The sequence below is a fragment of the Peromyscus californicus genome, unplaced genomic scaffold (genome assembly GCF_007827085.1).
Source record: "Peromyscus californicus insignis strain IS unplaced genomic scaffold, ASM782708v3 Scaffold_3__1_contigs__length_106647218, whole genome shotgun sequence".
Classification (NCBI taxonomy): domain Eukaryota; kingdom Metazoa; phylum Chordata; class Mammalia; order Rodentia; family Cricetidae; genus Peromyscus; species Peromyscus californicus.
This window is the reverse complement of record NW_026294551.1, coordinates 99,998,471-100,017,876: the sequence shown is the minus strand read 5'-3', so window position 1 is coordinate 100,017,876 and position 19,406 is coordinate 99,998,471. Positions and strand designations below refer to the sequence as shown.

Below are 19,406 nucleotides of genomic sequence, written 5' to 3'. Positions count from 1 at the left end.
GCTGTGGACAGTTAGAGCACCACCTAACTATGGTGATATTTTATTTGTGCTGAAATGAGGTGATATTTTATTTGTATGTTAATAAATGAAGTTTGCCTAGAGATCAGAGGAAATAGCAAGCCATTTTAAGAAAACACAAAAGTCAGGCAGTGGTAGCACACTCCCTTAATCCTATCACTTAGCAGGCAGGGTGTTCAAGGCCACACTAGGGAACAGAGCCAAGCGCGGTGACACACACCTTTAATCCCAGTACTAATCATAGAGACCTGGAGGTCTGTACAGACAAACAGAAAGTGACAGAGCTGCTAGGAAGAGGAAGTGAGGTAGGTGGCCTAAGATAGCCAATGAGAGGGCAGAACAGCAAGGCAATAAAAGCCTGGGTAGCCAGGAAGTCGTGGCATTTGGAAGCTGCAGAGCTGGTGAGGTCTGTTGGCTGGTGGATCTCACTATTTCCCTGATCTAAGGCTTTCCCTCCTATATTTGGCTCCGTGTTTTTTATTTAATAAGACCATTTAGAAATTCGTCTACAGCTAACACTGTTAGGGCAAATCCAAGTTTCTTCTCCCATAAATGAAGAGGGCCAGTGGTGTTTCCCTCACGGATGTCCCTTGAATCAAAAGGAAACATGAGAAATAAGAATTAGGAGTTCCCACACGCCACACTGACTGGACTAAGGGAGGCCTGGACCCAGCATTCTCCTCCTTCCTGTCCCCTACGTTGACTGTTGGCCCCACCCACCTCAGAGATTCCTCTTATATTTTCATTAATTTTTACTGAATAATTAAAACAGGAAATTAATATTTTCATCAAAAAAAAAAAAAGAATTAGGAGTTCCTACCTGAACAATGCCTTTGTAAGCAAGTGTAGAAATTACTTCACAGCCTGGCCACCTTTGTTTTAACCTGCCGGTACTAGCTGGAGCAGTTTCTGTTGTCATGGACAGAATGATGGACCCTGGACAGTAGTAGATTCTGTGCAACTTTATCTTTTTTTTTTTTTTTAATGCAGAATGCCATTTATTGAAGGAGGGAGGAGGTCTTAAATACAGGCTTACAGCACAATGGGAGAACCCTGGAGGGTAGAAGTTCGCTACAGATGTTTTACAATCTTTTTTTTTTTTTTTTTTTTTGGTTTTTCGAGACAGGGTTTCTCTGTGTAGCTTTGCGCCTTTCCTGGAACTCACTTGGTAGTCCAGGCTGGCCTCGAACTCACAGAGATCCGCCTGCCTCTGCCTCCCGAGTGCTGGGATTAAAGGCGTGCGCCACCACCGCCCGGCCCGATGTTTTACAATCTTGCATCTAAGCTGTTAACATCCATTGTGCAGAATGCATAGACAAGGAACTTCCCTTAAGCATTCAGGAGGATGGAACCCGGCAGGGAATTAGCATAGGGAGGATATCAAGGTCAAGGTCAGCAAGCAAGGCAACAGTCATCCAAAATGAGGGCCAGGGCCCTACAGGTCCCCCTTTTACTAATAAATGAGCTTCTGACTTAGGTTGCATGGGACATCAGCAGGTCACCTTACCCGTTATGGAGATGCCTGCCCAGGCCACACAGGTGCTCTGTCTTAGGTTGGTGAGCGCCCCCTAGGCATTACCCATCTCTGAATACTCATTATCACACAGGCTCAATCGTGTGTGAGCTGCAGAGTTAACTGCTGCCAAAGATCTCAAAGTGGCGCTGGGCTTGCAATCTGTGTGTTCGACACAGAAAAGACCAACAGAAGTCCTAATCCACCCATAGCCAGTAGGCTATGAGCCATTCCCTTCCTTAATGAGCCTTACTGTAAATTGGAGTCCTTGTAAGATAGTATCCCAAAAGCAAATGGAACTTGAGTTTATAAATTTATAATTTTCAAAGACAATCGAAATGTATATAACTATTGAATTAAATTTATCATGCCCAATAGAAGCAACTTTATCTTTTGTCTCTGGGAGGATTTACCTCAGCCATCTGTGCTGTGTTCTGGACACCTTAACTCTTCCTGGGTGGAAAGGCTGTCACGTGAGCATGGATTGAAATGCTCCAAAGGGCACACTGTCTGGCTCCAGATAGCTGGCCAGCTGTCTAGCAAACAAGGCTCCCCCCACTTCAGATCTGAGGGAGGGTACTCTCAGGGGTGACCACAATGATCATGGAACTGCCAGACCCCAAACACTGCTCTACTTGTAATAAACTAATTAATTAAGTTAACCTAGCCACAGTAGATAGAAGGCTCAAAGGGGGTGGGGGTCGGAGACGTAGTTCAAGGTTGGGCATGGCACCTCATGACTTTAATCCCAGTGCTTAGGAAGAAGGGGTGAGCAGACCTTTGTGAGATGGAATCTGCTCTCCACAGTGAGTTCCAGCCAGAAGCTGCATGATGAGATCCTGTCTCAAAAGGAAGTCATTCAGAGAATCCATTTCATTTCTTTTCATAAGAGAAAAATTAGGGAGAAAACAGCAGGCTTTAAAACTGTGACCATAAGCCGGGCGGTGGTGGCGCACGCCTTTGGGAGGCAAAGCCAGGCAGATCTCTGTGAGTTCAAGGCCAGCCTGGTCTACATAGTGAGATCCAGGACAGGCACCAAAACTACATGGAGATACCCTGTCTTGAAAAATCATAAACAAGCTGGGTGGCGGCGGCGGCACAGCACGCCTTTAATCCCAGCACTCGGGAGGCAGAGCCAGGCGGATCTCTGTGAGTTCAAGGGCAGCCTGGGCTACAGCGTGAGTTCCAGGAAAGTCACCAAAGCTACACAGAGAAACCCTGTCTCGAAAAATAGAAACAAACAAACAAACAAACAAAAAAAAAAAACTGTGACCATAAATTAACTTAGTAACCATATTCTTCTTTTGACAATTTATGAGTTTTTAAAAAGTTGATTCTAATATGTCCAACTCAAGAAAGCCTACTAATTCAGCAGCAGAGTAACTATGTAGAAAAAGCAGTCACCACCTCTCACTTAAGGCCATTTGTTTCAAACAGCACTGAAACTTCACAGAATTCAAGCTTCTTCCATTAAATATGTTTTCGAAGGGCTGGAGAGATGACTCAACAAGACCCTCTTGCAGAGGACCTGGGTTCAATTCCCAGCACCCACATGATGGTTCACAACCATTGTTAACTCCGGTTCCAGGAGATCTGCTGGCCTCTTCTGACCTCCTCAGGCACCAAGCACATATGTGGCACACACACACAGATGCAAGCAAACACACTCACACACAAAATAAAATGAATAAATTTTATTTGAATAAATATGTTTTTGAGAATTCAAGAATCTTGAAGGACTTGAGCATGAAAGTTTGAATAGCCCATCAAAATCAGAGCCACACTCATGCACTTTCCATGACAAGTCATTTTAGAAAACGTATCCTAGTGACATGTGACATTTCAGTGCCCTGCAGCTGAAACTAAGCTTATCACAAAACAATCTCTGTCAGACATTTTCAGAAGAATTCATGTTGTTCATTCACTTTCTTGCCCGCTAATTCAATCAACAAGAGTTAATTAAGTAGCTGTTACAGGCAAGGCACTGAGTCACTTAGGCATAGGAGGAAGAAATCAGATAAAACACGTTCCTAATTCTCTGGCAGAGAGCTATGATCAGGAGGGTGGGAGAATTCAATGTACTAGGCTGCTTTATTCAACCTGTCATTAACTTCCTAAAATAACCTGGCAAGGTATGCCTGTAAAAAGAATTCCCAGTTCACTGTCAACAGCGAACTTCACAGAGCACAAAACGGAAAGCTAGGCACGGGGGTGCACCTGTACTCCCAGCATTTGGGAGGCTGATGCAGGAGGACTGTGAGTTCAAGGCCAGTCTAGGCTACAGAGCGAGACCAAGGTCAGCCAGTGATGCTCTGTAAGCCTGCACTTGCCTCGAGGACAAAACAAGCAACCAAACAGCTCCAGCAAAGAATTGTGACTGACTGGCTAGTATGTGCAAGGTGCTATGGGAAGATGAGGCGCTTCCTTCTGGACTAGGCAGGTGCGTGCGTGCGTGCGTGCGTGCGTGTGTGTGTGTGTGTGTGTGTGTGTGTGTGTGTGTGTCTCCCCTGAGGTGCAAAGTTAAGTAGATTCCAAAGCCAAAGAAGAAGGGGAGCCGAGATGAGCAGTGCTCAGTGGTGTCAGATGTGGGGGACAGTGAAGGGAGGACCCTGATAACGGCAGAGCCGGACATGATCGGAGCAGGAGGGGTGGGATTTGCTGGAGCTCACCTCAAGCACAGTGTCTATTCTGACTTCTGTGGAGAGACCTCTCCAGAAGAGGCGACCTAGCCATGCTGTCAGGTTTCCTGAGAGAAGCAGAGAACATGCATTTAGCCGATCTATTGGACACCAGGGTCACCATGAGTACATGTGCTCGTGGGACACTGACATGGGGGAGAGGACAGAAGGGGCCATGGAATAACTCCACAATCCTTAGTCTTAAAGTTGGTGTGGATGTTCGGATATTTGGGTTCTGCACTTATGTGATGGCAAACATCTGTAATCCCAGAACTGGAGAGAGCCCGTGTGTGATGCTTTAAATGAGAATGTCCCCAACAGGTTCATGTATTTGAATACTTAGTTCCCAGTTGGTGGCATTGTTTGGGGAAGTTTGGACTTATTGGGAAAAGTACGTCACTAGTGGCGGGCTTTGAAAATTTAAGGCCCAGACTTGTTATGGGATATTTGATCACACTGTGAATCCTGAGATTGTGTTAATTAAATAAAATCAACCTTGGGGCAAGAGGTAGAGCCAGCAACTAGTTGACTGGAAGCAGCCATTGAGAGCAAGAGGGAGTTAGGAAGATGGTTAGAGAAATGTAGAGGAAGTAGTCGGGAGGGACCTCAAGTCTGGCGGCATTTTTGGTTTAGAACCATGGAAGAGAAGCTCTTCTTTTGAGACACCAGCTAAGGAGGAAGGTCAGCTGGTTGCTCCTTGGCCTCTCTGAGCTAGCAGGTTTTCACCCCAGTATCTGATTCCCGAGTCTTTATTGGTGAATTGTAAGACTGAGATTTAGATTAAAAACAACACACACCATTTCCAGTCACTCTGCTTCATCCTTATGGTTCAAGACATGTGCTCCCAGCTTGCTCCTCCAGCCATCATGCCTGCTGCTCCCGTGCCTCCCCACCTTGAGGGTGATGGACTCGATGGACTCTTACCCCTCTGGAATCGTAGGCTCAAACAAACCCTTCCTTCTGTGAGATGCCTTGGTCATGGTGTTTTATCACAGCAATAGAAAACTAACTAATACACTGTGACAGGATATGGAGTTTGGGGCCAGCGAGGGCTACTATATATAGCAAGACCCCATCTCAATAAACAAGTGAATAAAATAATTATGGCTTCTTTTTAACAGTTACGTGTGTGTGTGTGTGTGTGTGTGTGTGTGTGTGTGTGATGTACATGTAGAAATGTAGGGTCAGGGGACAAATTCTAGAAGTCAGTTCTCTCCTTCCACCATATGGGTCTAGCAACCGAGTTTAGATTCTCAGCTTTTGTAGCTAGTGCCTTTACTGGCTAAGCCATTTTATAGGCCCAGAATTACAGGTTCCTAAACAGGGTGTAGTGGTACAGTCCTGTAATCCTAGCACTCGGAGACCAAGTTCAGCTTGAGCTATAGAGGGAGACTAATTAAAAATAACAAAATCTGTGAGTTCCTCAAAAAGCTAAAGGGAGCGAGGTGGTGGTGCATGCCTTTTATCTCAGCACTCTGGAGGCAGAGGCAGAAGGATCTCTGAGTTTGAGGCCAGCCTGGTTTACAGAGAGAGTTCCAGGACAGCCAGGGCTACACAGAGAAGCCCTGTCTCGAAAAACCAAAAAAGTTAAACAGAATTGCCATACAGCAGATTCCACTCAGATGCTAATTGCTGCAGGCCGCAGGAATATATTTTAAGAACTCAGCTGGTTATGGCAAAGTCACTACCTGGAGGGATCAGGGAATTCCTCCAGAGGAAGCCAAATCCCAAGGAGTTTTTGGTGTTATTTGGCTTGTTATATATCAGCTGTATTCTGTTATGAAAGTCATGTGTGCCTTCATAGTTTTCCCAATTGACTTCTCCCCAAGAAGGGCTAACAGTGTGGACTGATCACTCTCTGGACATACACATTCCAGGCATTTGGAGAACAGCCTCAGGAAAGGCTTTCTCTGGAATCAGATATCTCCCTTGGCCACTTTCAAGGACTAGCAGTAATAACAGTCCATATGCAAGTCTCCTGATTTAAGGTAAATTCCATAAGGAGACACCACCTAGGTCAGGTGGACGTTAAGTAATAGCTTTACACAATTCAGGTCGGACCCTCCTTTCTTACAGCCTTACTAACTTTATAGACCGCTAACTCCTTACCTAACCACTTCTAGGAATATTTAGATAATCTTCTGCGCTGACAGCTATTCTCAGCCAGAACCCCATTTCAAGCCTCCTTGTAATTATCATTAGCAGCATCCGGCCAGGTCCATTCCCAGATGGAGGAGAATACTTTATCAGAGATACCTCTGTACTCTCTAAGAACAGACTTAAGCATCCAGACTGTTTGAGAAGGCCTGGAGGATGTGCCAATTAAGCTTTACTTCCTCCCTTCCCAAACCTTACCTCTGGTTCCAGATCTCCCTTTAACTATCACCAGAGGCATCTAGCTGTACACAGGTTGCCTAGTGACTGAGCACACTTTCCCCCACCCTGCAGAAAAACGGCAGATAGCTTGGACAGATAGGAGCCACAGGAAAAAGGAAGACAGTTTTATTTTCTCCCATTGACCTAGCAACTTATAGATTGTTAACATTTTCTACTAAACACATTTAAGACTATAGTTGAGCACATAAGATCCCTCTTCTTAGATATTACCCGAATTTAGCCTTTAGTTAATTCATTTCCCCATTGGTCACTTCCTTTGGGGTTGCAAATGATAATTAACGGTTATTGCTTCCCTATGTGATTCTTATCATCCCTCCATTTGACCCTGGAAGCTTGGCTTTATAAACCAGGACTTCCAGGGCACAGGGGACGGAGAAGAGAAAAAAAGAGAGTGGAAGAACTAGACGGGTAAGAACTTGAGAGGAACAAATTGAGATGGGGAAGAACTAGGTTGTAGGGCTAGAAGAGAGCACCAGAGGAATGAGATGGAAGATGAGGAAGAGTCAGATGGGGAAGTACTAGCTGGGTAAGAACAAGATGAAAAGGACCTAGATGAGGCAGAGTTAAGACGAGAGAATTAAGATAGAACTTAGAGGAAGCAGTAGATAAATATAGAGAGAAATCAGGCAAGAAAGGGGCTAGACATGAGAGCAGAACAGAAGCTGTGTAGAAAGAGAACTATCACAGAATAATAAAATGTATGAACTAAGGAGTTTCGTGTACATAGATTCATTTCTTCTCATCAAAGATTAGTTATCAGCTGGTTGTAGATTCTTCCTGGACCCTGGGAGGGGACTATCCAGGGGCTGGACCCCCATAGTCCCTGATAGCTAATGCAACAAGAAAATGGAAAATGGGACTTAAACACACCATTCCATATGCTCACTGCACCACTGTTCACAATAGCCTGGGGGCTGGCATAATCCATGCATCCATCAACGGATGAACAGATAACCACAGAAGTGAACAAAGGGCAGACACGGGCTATGTCACAGAAAAAGCCACATGTTAGATGACTCCATTGAAGTGAAACTTCAAGAACAGGAAATCCAGGGCTGTCGAGGTGGCTCAGTGAGTAGAGAGCTTGCTCAGCATGCACGAAGCCCTGGGTTCTATGCCCAGCACAGGCATGGTGGTAGGCTATCCCGGCACTCTGAGGTGGATTGCTGTGGGCCACAGGAATATATCATAAGAACTCAGCTGGTTATGGCAAAGTCACTACCTGGAGGGATCAGGGAATTCCTCCAGAGGAAGCCAAATCCCAAGGAGTTTTTGGTGTTACTTGGCTTGTTATATATCAGCTGTCTTCTGTTATGAAAATCATGTGTGCCTTCATAGTTTTCCCAATTGACTTTTCCCTAAGAAGGGCTAACAGTGTGGACTGATCACTCTCTGGACATACACATTCCAGGTATTTGGAGAACAGCCTCAGGAAAGGCTTTCTCTGAAATCAGATATCTCCCCTAGCCACTTTCAAGGACTAAAGGAGACACTACCCAGGTGGTCGCCCAATTTCTGAGGACTAACAGTGATAATAACCCACAGGTGAGTCTCCTGACTTAAGGTAAATTCCACAAGGAGAAACCACCAGGGGAGTGCCCAACTTCCTAGGACTAACAATGACAGCAGCCCACAGGCAAGTCTCCTGATTTAAGGTAAATTCCACAAAGAGACACCGCCTAGGTGAGGTGGACATTAAGTAAATAGCTTTACACAATTTAGCTCGGACCCTCCCTTTATATACCGGGACTTCCAGGGCACAGGACAAAAAGAGAAAAGAGAATGGAAGAACTAGATGGGTAAGAACTTGAGAGGAACAAACTGAGATGGGGAAGAACTAGATTGAAGGGCTAGAAGAGAATACTAGAGGAACGAGATGGAAGATGAGGAAGAGCCAGATGGGGAAGAACAAGATGAGGAAGAGCCAGATGAGAGAGAAGGAGATGGGAGAGGAGCTGATATGGGAAGGAACTAGATAGATGAGAACCTAGAAGGGACAGAACTAGATGAAGGAATTAAGATAGAACCTAGAGGGGACAGTAGATAAATATAGAGAGAAATCAGGCAAGAAAGGAGCTAGACATGAGAACAGAACTGAAGCTGGGTATATAGGATGTTATGCCAGAGGAATTAAAGCAAGTGGACTATAGAGCTCGGTGTGCTGAGATTCTGTTACCTGAAAATAGTCCTCGCCGTTAGTAGTTATCTCTCCTGAGCCCCTGGGATGTATACTATTAAGACTGGTCCCTCTAATATTATACAAGAGTGGATGTAGGGGGAAGAAGTTCAAGGTCGTTCTTAGATATATGTTGAGTTCTAGGACAGCCTGCTTTATACGAGACCTTGTCACAAAACAAAACACACACACCCCTTCTCCAACCAATCAACTAAGCAAAACAATAGACTGGGAAACTAGCTGAGAACAGACAGTTTTAAAGGTGAGTTGCTAGGCAGTGGTGGTACACACCTTTAGTCCCAGCACTCGGGAGGCAGAGGCAGGTGGAGCTGAGTTCAAGGCCAGCCTGGTCTGCAGAGTGAGTTCCAGGACAGCCAGGGCTACACAGAGAAACCCTGTCTCCCGGAGGGAAAAAAAAGTAGGCTAATACTGAGTGGTGCCTTTTCCTTTGGAGTGATCAGAAACCAAAGAGAAATTTAAAATCAATTGAACAGCATGGTGATTATCAGACTGCATGGCAAGCCAAGAGAACTTTTGCTTCAGCCGAGTGGTGGCTCCGCAGTAATTCTGGTCTACCTCCACCAAGCCAAGTTGAAAATTCTGGTCTATCCAGATAGCTAATGCCTCAGTCCTGCCCACCTCTCCCATCCCACTAGCTTTAATTAAAATGCTGATTAGCTCCTGTGCTTCCTCTTATCTGCCCGGTGCAATGGGACAGTGGGCTGGAGCAAGATGGCTGAAGAGGAGAGTTCAATGTCGTGATCCACAAGGTGAGAAGAATTCAGGGAAAATGGCAGGAAGAAAACCAGAACCACCTCTTCCAGGTTTGCCTGCTTGGCGGTGGTGCAGTGCTGGCCGGGTAAGCACAATGCCTGCATCACAGGAAACCAAACAGCACCCAAACAAACACCCTCCCGGGGAGGGCAGTTACTCCGCAGGGAGAGTGGCAGGGGCAAGGGCATTCACTCACATTTATTACTTACAGATGACATCCACCCCGCCCCGCTTTTGGGTGCTATGTAGCCAAAGTCAACCTTGAACTTCTGATCCTCCTGAAGCCACCCTCCCCACCCCCTGAGTGCTGGGCTTGCAGGCACCACCACCATGCCTGGTTTTGTGCTGGATCTCCAGCCCAAGGCTCCAGGGACACTAGGCAAACCATATCCTCAGCCTTTGGTGTATTTTTTTTTTTTTTTTTTTTTTTTTTTTTTTTTGGTTTTTCGAGACAGGGTTTCTCTGTGTAGCTTTGCGCCTTTCCTGGAACTCACTTGGTAGCCCAGGCTGGCCTCGAACTCACAGAGATCCGCCTGGCTCTGCCTCCCGAGTGCTGGGATTAAAGGCGTGCGCCACCACCGCCCGGCTACCTTTGGTGTATTTTATATCTAACTTAATTTGTCAGTAGGATCTGCCTTGGCTGACAGACTCAGAAGTTGAATGGGCTTATAAGTTCCCAGAGATGCCAGGCCAGAGACTGGCGGCCCTGGTTGTACCAGGTTGTGTCAAGGTCCCGCTCACACTAATACACCTGTGTATCACTTGTGCCACCTGGGCAGGAAAGAGCTCTGGACACGAGTGTACAACTTCTGCTAACTACCGGAGGGTAGACAGGACCACAGGTCCTGGACACAGGGTCGCTGACCCTGAAGATCAAACACAGGGATGGAAGAGAGCAAATGCTGTGGTGGTCACCTGCAGACGAGGTGTGTGCTATGGTGTAGAAAACCAGATTCTTGGGGCTGGAGAGATGGCTCAGCCGTTAAGAGCACTGGCCACCCTTCCAAAGGACCCAGGTTCAATTCCTAGCACCCACATGGCAACTCATATCTGTCTGAACTACAGTTTCAGGGTTTCACATAACACACATGTGGGCAAAACACCAATGAATGTAATATAATATATATATATATATATATACATATATATGTATGTATGTATATATATATATATATATTTAAAAACAGATTCTTTCCCATTGATTACCCATGTCTCCCAACTGTTTGCAACCTTCAGAGGGATGCCACCTCTGAGGCTGGGGAGATGGGCCAGTCTGTAAAGTGCTTGCACATAAACTGAGGACCTGACTAAGCCGCAGTACACACATTACAAGGCGCACACTTTTGAGCACACCTGTAATCCCAGCACTGGGAGGTAGAAACAAAAGGATCCCTGGGACTCACTGGCTAGCTAGTCTAGCTCTGTCTGAGAACTGCAGATTCTGTGAGAGAGTCCATCTCAAAAAAGATATGAGGCCAGGCTGGTAAGCACACCTTTGATCCTAGTATTCAGGAGGCAGAGGCAGGTGGATTTCTGAGAGTTCAAGGCCAGCCTGGCCTACCCAGTGAGTTCTAGGACAGCCAGGTATGGTTTGAATCTTAGATGGTCTTTTAGTAAAAAACCCAGAGCCAGATATCAAGGTGAAAGCTGAAAGATCAGAGAAGCAGAACAGCCAGCCACTAGTTCTTACCTCTATGAAATCCTCAGCCTAAAGAGGGTGAGTTCCTGTTTCCTCACACCTTATATACCTTTCTCTGCCCAGACATCACTTCCTGGGATTAAAGGCGTGTGTGCCACCTCTGCCTGGGTCTCTGTCTAATCTAGTGGCTAGCTCTGTCCTCTGATCCTCAGGCAAATTTATTAGGGTACACAACATATCACCACAGCCAGGGCTACACAGAGAAACCTTGTCTCAAAAAATAAAATAAGGTGGAGAGTAACAGATGCTAACCCCTGTCACATCACACACACACACACACACACACACACACACACACACACACACACATGTCACTGCTATTTGTCTGGCTCAGGAGCAATGCCTACTTGCAGTCATTGAATAAACACTAAATGCTTGACAAAAACCTTGACGATGGCATCTGGCATGTGTTCACTGCACTGCTCAGGCCCTTTACGCAGGAAAACTTTGTGTGGACCGTTTGTATGGTTAGAAAGCAGCAGCACACCTCCCCCGCAGCCTCCCTGGGGCTTCAGAATGCTTTTTCATTCCCCTATCTCACTCAGCTTAAGACAAAGCACTGGCAGGGTCTCGGGACATTCTTTTCTTCACTTGCAGCTGGCAGCTTTCGAAGACTTAATGGGGCACAATGGCACACAATGGCCAAGTGTCCCAAAGGCCAGGGGTTGCCACAGCAACCAATAAAGCCAGAGCCCTGGGTCTTTGCAGATGGTCAGCAGGGCCTCATTCACAGAGTAGTGATGCAACCAGCTTCTCACACAAGACCCCCCCAGCGACAGACAGTGGGGTTACGGTAGAAGGGACTCGAGTTAGATGTAAATATTATGACCCTTCTCACATCATCAGCTTGGTGGCTTCAGTACTTAGCCCAAAAATGTCACCAGACAACTCGGACCAACATGAATCCATTCTCACAGAAAAAGGACCCTCACTATTATCAATGTTACAGCTTCCTAGAGACCCGTGTTCTGGTCACACACTTATCCTTCCTGGCTCAATCCCAACTGAGCAACGAAACCTCAACCCACGTTTGGCTCTTTCCCTACACTGCAATTTCTTGCCCCTCTGTCCCTTCTGAGAGGCAAAGTTCCAAATTCCATGAAGGCCTCTCTCCCATCCGAGGTCTGATTGTCTGGGTGCCCCATACCCCCTTTGGTACACCCACCTCCACCCTTGAAATCCACATGCTGCAGGCTATGCCTGGAACGTAGCATGAATTCTAACTGGTCTTGATAATAAAAACCTGGAGTCAGATATAGGGGTAAATGCTGAAAGATCAGAGAGACAAAAAGCAAGTCACAGCTACCAACTCTTACCCCACGAACTCCTCAGCCTGAAAGAGACTGACTTCCTGTCTCCTCTTGCCTTACATTCCTCTCTCAGCCCAGCCATATCACTTCCTGTCTCCATCTCCCTAGTGCTGGGATTAAAGGCATGAAATCCCAAGTGCTGGAATCAAAGATGTGTACTACCACTGCCTGGCTCTCTTTCTCTTTTGGACTGGATCAATCTTGTGTAGCTCAGGGTGGCCTTGAACCCACAGAGATCCACCTGCCTCTGCCCTCCCCCAACCCAGTGCTGGGATTAAATGTGTGTGCCACCACTTCCTGGCCTCTACGGCTAACTAGTGGCTTAGCTCCATACCCTGATCTTTGGGCAAGCCTTATTTGTTAGATCACAAACAAAATATCATCACACCTGGGGTGATCCTATTTGGAGATGGAGGCTTTGGGAGTGTATTAGGTCAGGAGGGTGGATCTGCCACATAAATGAGATCAGTGCCCTCATCAAGATGCCTCAGAGAGATCCTTCAACCTTCCCTCCATGTGAGGACACTGAGGAAAGTTGGTCATCCATGAGTCAGAAAGTGGGCCCTCTAGAGACACCAGATCTATTGGCACCCCAGTCTAAATCTTGGAACTCCAGCCTCCAAAACTATGAGGAATAACTTTCAGTTGTCTATAAAGCATTCAAGTCAATGGCATTTTGTTATAGCAACTTGAAGGTACTAAGACAGTCCATTTGTTTTTGTTTTCTGAGACTGTTTCTTGCTATGTAGCACTAGCTGGCATGAAGCACAGTAGATATACCAAGCTGGCCTTAAATTCACAGTAATCCTCTTGCTTCTGCTCCCAGAGCTGGGATTTCAGGGGTGTGGCATCACACCTGATCATTAGCCAGTCTAACTGGAATGACATTTACAACTCTGTGGTACTAGAGCAGTTCCAGGCAACAAAATTTCTCATGGATCTTTTTAAAAAATGAGCTAGGTCAGGGCTGGAGAGATGGCTCAGTGGTTAAGCACACTGGCTGCTCTTCCAGAGAACCCAGGTTCAATTTCCAGTAACCACATGGCAGCTGACCTGACACCTTCATACCAATGCACATAAAATAAAAGTAAATGAAGTGTTTTTTTAAAAAAATGAGCCAAGTGTGGTGATACACACCTTTAATCCTAGCACTTGGGAAGCAGAGGCAGGTAGATTTCTGTGAGTTCAAGGTCAGCTTTGTCTACATAGTTAGTTCTAGGCCAACCCATAGTAGCATGGTGAGAACTTGTCTGAAAACAAAATAAAAGAATGTGATTTCTTACCTTTTCTCCTTTTTCTTTCTCATCAATCCTTTTAGCATCTAGGTATCTAAGTACAGAGAGGTAATAAAGGGGAGACCCAAGGATGGAGTAATGAAAACCATCCCAAGTCTTGCCATACTGCCTTCCATAACAGAACACTAAACAAGCAGACTCATACTCCTTTATTATTTATATATAATTTGTTTTATGTGTGTGTGTGTGTGTGTGTGTGTGTGTGTGTGTGTGTGTGCTGGGTTTTGAACATAGGGCTTTGAAAAAGGTCTATCATAATTATTTATTTATTTAATTATATTAATGATATTCATTAATTACACTCATGATATTAATTACATTTGTGGTGTTTATTGATTACATTTGCAGTATTCATTCAATAATTATATTTTTGAGTCATTAATTACCTTAATTGTATTGATTTATTACATTAATGATATTATGTCCTGATACTACTGTCCATTTGTGAGACTTTTCCATCACACAAAACAGAGATTCTGTACTTAGGAAATCATTGCTCTATATTTCTTTCTTCTCCATCTTTAGATAACGTCTAATCTTTCTGTCTCTATGAATTTGTATATTCTATATATTTCATGTAATACAATTCTATAGTATTTGTCCTTTTTTGAATGTAAAAACATTTTATTTACAACTGCAGGAGAAATAGGTCTATTATTATTATCATTATTATTTTTAATTATGTGTATATATGTGCATCTGTATGTGGGTATGTGCACATGAGTACAGTGCACCCAGGAGTGGCATTGGATTCCCCTGGAGCAGGAGTCACAGGCAGTTGTGAGCTGCTTGGCATGGGTGCTGGGAACCAAACATGGGTTCTCTGCAAGAGCAGTATGTGCTCTCGACCACTGTGCTGTCTCTCCAGCCCCTGAACTCAAGGCTTTGTGAATACCAAGTGCATGGTCTATGCCTGAACCACACCCTGCCTTGCAGTGTATTTGGAAGTCCTATATTTCAGGATTGCGCTCTCTCTCTCTCTCTCTCTCTCTCTCTCTCTCTCTCTCTCTCTGTCTCTCTCTCTGTGCATATAAATTTCAGACTTGTATTTGTTTCTAATTTGATGGAAACACCATTCAAATCTTGATAGGGATTGCATTTCATCTGTAGGCTCCTTCAGATAGTAAGGCTATTTCCACAATATTGATTTTTTTCTAAATCATGAACATGGACTCTTCCTATTTTGTGTCCTCTTCAGTCTCTTTCATCAATGTTTCAGAGTCTGCATTAGAGATCATCTGACTTTTCTTTTTCTTTCTTTCTTTTTTTTCTTCTTGGTTTTTCAAGACAGTTTCTCTGTGTAACATCCCTGGTTGTCCTGAAACTCACTCTGTAGACCAGACTGGCCTTAAACTCACAGAGATCCGCCTGCCTTTGACCCCTTAGTGCTGGGGTTAAAGGCGTGCGTCACTCCGTTGAGATCATCTGACTTTTGATTAAACTTACTCATAGGTATTCTGTTTTTGTAGCTCCCATGACAGGGACTGCTTCCTTGATTTGTTTTTAAGATAATTTGGAATAATCTGAAATTGATACAGAGAAAATGGCTATACCAACAAAAAGGGTGTACAAAGGAGTCAATACAATCCCCATATCTATTCCAATGACATTCTCACAGAACTAGAAAAAAAATCCTAAATTTTACACAAAAGCACAAAAGACCCCAGATAGCACAAAGAAAAACGCTGGAGGCATTCCACTTCCAGACTTCAGTTAATCGGCAGAGACACAGTAACAAACGCGGTTATTAGCACAGAAACAGGAACCTGGGCATTGGAATAGAACACAGGACCTAGAACTGAACCCACACTGTTGCCTGAATTTTCAAAAGTGCCAAAAGAATCCATTGGAGAAAATCCTGTTCCACGCACAGTGCCAGGAGTAGTGAAGATCCGCACAGAGAATGAAGCTAGATCCCTCCCTCTCGCCTGGGTGAAAAGGAATTAAAAACAGATCCTCTTTCTTGGTAAACATTGAACTTTGAAGCTGGGAAAAGAAAGTGCTGAGAAACTTCCAGATGCTGGCCCATAAAAGGACTTTCCAAAGGCCACCTAGAGCTCAAGAAACAAAACCAAGAACTGACAAGTGAGAGCACAGGAAATTGAAAAGCTTCTCCACATCAAAGGAAACAATCGGCCCAGTGAAGGAAGCTCACAAGGGAGAAACCTGCCAGTTATACATCTGGCGGAGGGTTAATACCTAAAGGAGAGTACTAAGGAGGAATAAACGGGAAAAACTGTCAGCCTCCTTTAGCCCCCAGAAACGCGAATTTCCCCTCACTCTGATCAGAATGGCTTCCACTGAGAAAACAACCATTACAGCAAGCCTGTGGGGAGAGGGAGCCTGCACACCCTGCTGGTCGGAATACAAAACGGTTCCTCAAAGAACTAGGAACAGAACCACCACTAGGCTCAGTCCAGCACTTCTGGGTGTTTACCCGATGGAGGCTAAGTCAACATATCACACAAACGCTTAGACATCCATGTTGACTGCAGCGCTATTCACAACAGCCAGGTTATCAGCCTGTCAAGAGAGGAACGGGTAAAGAAAACGTGGTACACATGCACAAACAATGAAATGGTACCATTTTCAGGAAAATGAATGGAGCTAGAGATCATCATAAATAAGTCAGACACAGAAATATGACGTATTTTCTCTCATTTGTGAATTCCAGATTTTATACACAAAGGGACCAGCTCGAGTGTGGCGAGCATGGCTCTGGCGGGCCTTGCCCTTCCTTCTCCCCCGTTCCCTCTGCCTTGCTAAAACCGGTAGATTACACTCCTAAAGCTAGCCACCAAGGTCTGTTCCCTTACTTGGCCACTTCCTCCTCCTGAGGCTGACCATCAAGGTCCAGCTATCGAAGTATTGAAGTCCAGCAATCTAAAGACCCCTTTGGCTGCCCTAATTAACATGCCCAATCAAAATATACCACTGCATCCTAGCCCATTCTAACACAGGCCTCCCCCTTTTCTTGAAATTCTGAAAAATTACACCTGCAAGGTCATTTGCTGCTGTTTTTCTGCTATAGAGAGAAAAAGAAACCAACCACTTTAAATTTTCTTCCCTGCTTAATAAAGGATCCCTGGAAAAACAGGTGCTTGGATATGGTTTGTGCCTAATCCAGGGTCCATGAGGGAGCACCTGCTGTGTAGGGGGAGGTGGTGTCTCCTTCAAAATAGATACATGCATAAATATAAATACATGCATATGTATGTGTACACACATGGGTGTACATTCAATGTAATCTCCATCTGAAATGGCCAAAGTACATATGTTTAAAAGATTGTCTTCATAAGCTCATCACTATTTGCACTTAATACACACTAATAAAAAGGCTTATGTGAGAATGGGGCCACCGAGATGGTCAGTGAGTGAAGGCACTGGCCACCCAGCCTGGTGACCTGCGTTGATACGGCAGAAGGAGAGAGCCAGCTCCTGAAAGTTGTCCTTTGACCTCCACATGCGAACCCACATACATGCAGGCACATAAAATAAATAAACATGTAACTTAGAAAACAACACAGATATTTTAAAGCACAAAGATGAAAGAAATGCTAAGGTACGGGATGAAAGAAACAACTTTAATGTATTGGTTGCAATAATTTTTGGTAATCTTTAGTGTTTTCTGTACGTAAGATCCTGCTGTCTACAAGCAGTGACCATGTGACTTGCAACTTTTAAATTTGGATAGCCTTAATTTTTTTTTTTCTGCCCAATTGCTTTTTCCTAGCTTCTTGAGGTGCAATGATACCTAGCTCACATGACCTTTTGCCCTTTTTAGTATAGGTTTCGATCCCTACACAGTTCCTACTTAGTGCGTCTTTTGTTGTCCTAGAATTTTCAGAAGTCTGTTGAAGGAAAGGGTTGAACTTGTTCCAGTCTTACAGAAAAAGCTTCCATCCTTCCCTGATTCTGCATGTTGGCTTCTGGTTTGCTACACATAGCCTATGTTATATCGTGATATGTTCCTTGTATACCTAATTAACTCAGAATTTCATAATTAATTAGTTTTCCCCTGGGTCTCCTGAGACAAACATACAGTTTGTCTTTTTCATTCTGGTATACCGTATTTTTTGGTTTGTGTATGTTGAAGCACGCTTGCATTCCAGGCATGATTCCTATCTACTTATCAAGTCCTCAGGGTACTATTTATTGGACTCAGTCTGGCAGTGTTTCATTGAAGGTTTTTGGAAGAGTGGTCCGTGTCTTTTTTAGTTTCCTTGTGTCCTTGTTTAATTTGGGTACCAGAGTAACAAATGCTGACCTTACAGAACAGGTTTGGGAGAATTGTTTCTTCTTCAGTTTTTTGTGCTGTTGACGAATAATTAGTAGTTGTTCTTTAAATGTTTGGTAGAATTCAAGAGTGAAGCCATCTGGTCCCAGGCTTTTCTCTGAAAGGTGACATTTCATTGCAGGTTTAATATTATTTGTTATTTGTATCTTCAAGTTTTCTGTTTCTTTGCGCATCAGTTCTGGGAAAGTGTATATGCACAAGTTGGTCCTTTACTACTAGTTTGTTATGTTAGTTGCTTTTCTTATTGCTGTGACCAAATACCCAACAAAAGCAACTAAGGGAGGAAAAGCGCTGGATCCCTGGACCTGGAGTTGCAGAATGGTGTGGGGCACTGTGCGGGTGCTGGAAACCAAACCCAAGTCCTCTGTAAGAGCAGCAGCAAGTGTTCTAAACACTGCGCCGTCTCTCTAGCATTTCCTATATGACAGGTCAGGTGGCCATGCCAGCTGTTTTATTTTTATTTATTTTTTATTTTAATGGTTTTTCGAGACAGGGTTTCTCTGTGTAACAGCTCTGGTTGTCCTGGAACTCATTCTGTAGACTAGGCTGCCCTCGAACTCAGAAATCTGCCTGTCTCTGCTCCCCCCCTACCCCAGTGCTGTGATTAAAGACGTGTGCCACCACCGTCCGGCAGCATGTTTTTGTAATTCCCCCTTCATTTCTAAAGGATAGCTCTGCAGAATATTGTGATCTCGGTTGGCGGGGTTCTTTTTGTTTGTTTTCTGTCAACAGTGGAAATATCTCATCTTTTCTCCAGCCTGCAAAGTTGCTGCTGAGACCAGCTGCGTTCAGTGAAACATCCTTGTGTACTCTTTCTCTCCCCTCTTGCTTTGACGGTCCTGTCTTTAGCTTTAGCCCTTGAGAGCTCAATTATGTCTTGAGGTGGATGTCCCGGTTAGCGTCCATTGTCAACACGGCTTAGAATCATCTGAGAGAAAGGGTTGGTGTGTGAGCATGCCTCTGGAGGACTGGTGGGGTTGGTAACTGTTGTAGGAGGGCTCAGCCACCTCTGGGTGGCACCACACCTGGTCAGGTTCTCCTGGCTGTACAGGAAGCTAGCTAAGCATAAGCCTGTGAGTGAGCCTGCTGGCAGCATTCTCCAGTGGTTTCTGCTTCAGTTCCTGAGCCCAGTAAACCCTTGCCTCATTTAAGTTGTTTCTGCTCACAGTGTTTTGCCACAGCAACAGAATGAAATAGAGCAGCAGACTTAATTATGTGCATGCCACTGTTGACTGTCCTATGCCTAGGT

At 44.8% G+C, this 19,406-nt stretch overlaps 1 protein-coding gene across 3 annotated transcripts in view; it reads right to left on the bottom strand.

Annotated features, from left to right (window-relative positions):
* Nucleotides 1-19,406, bottom strand: part of Abat (4-aminobutyrate aminotransferase) — a 109,204-nt gene that overhangs the window by 50,009 nt on the left and 39,789 nt on the right. The window contains exon 2 of one of the 3 annotated variants that reach the window (XM_052759419.1): nt 4,201-4,277. The exons of the other annotated variants lie outside the window; for them this stretch is intronic. The gene's annotated coding sequence lies outside the window, so the exon portion shown is untranslated. The remainder of the gene's footprint in view (nt 1-4,200; nt 4,278-19,406) is intronic. 3 annotated transcript variants of the gene reach the window in all.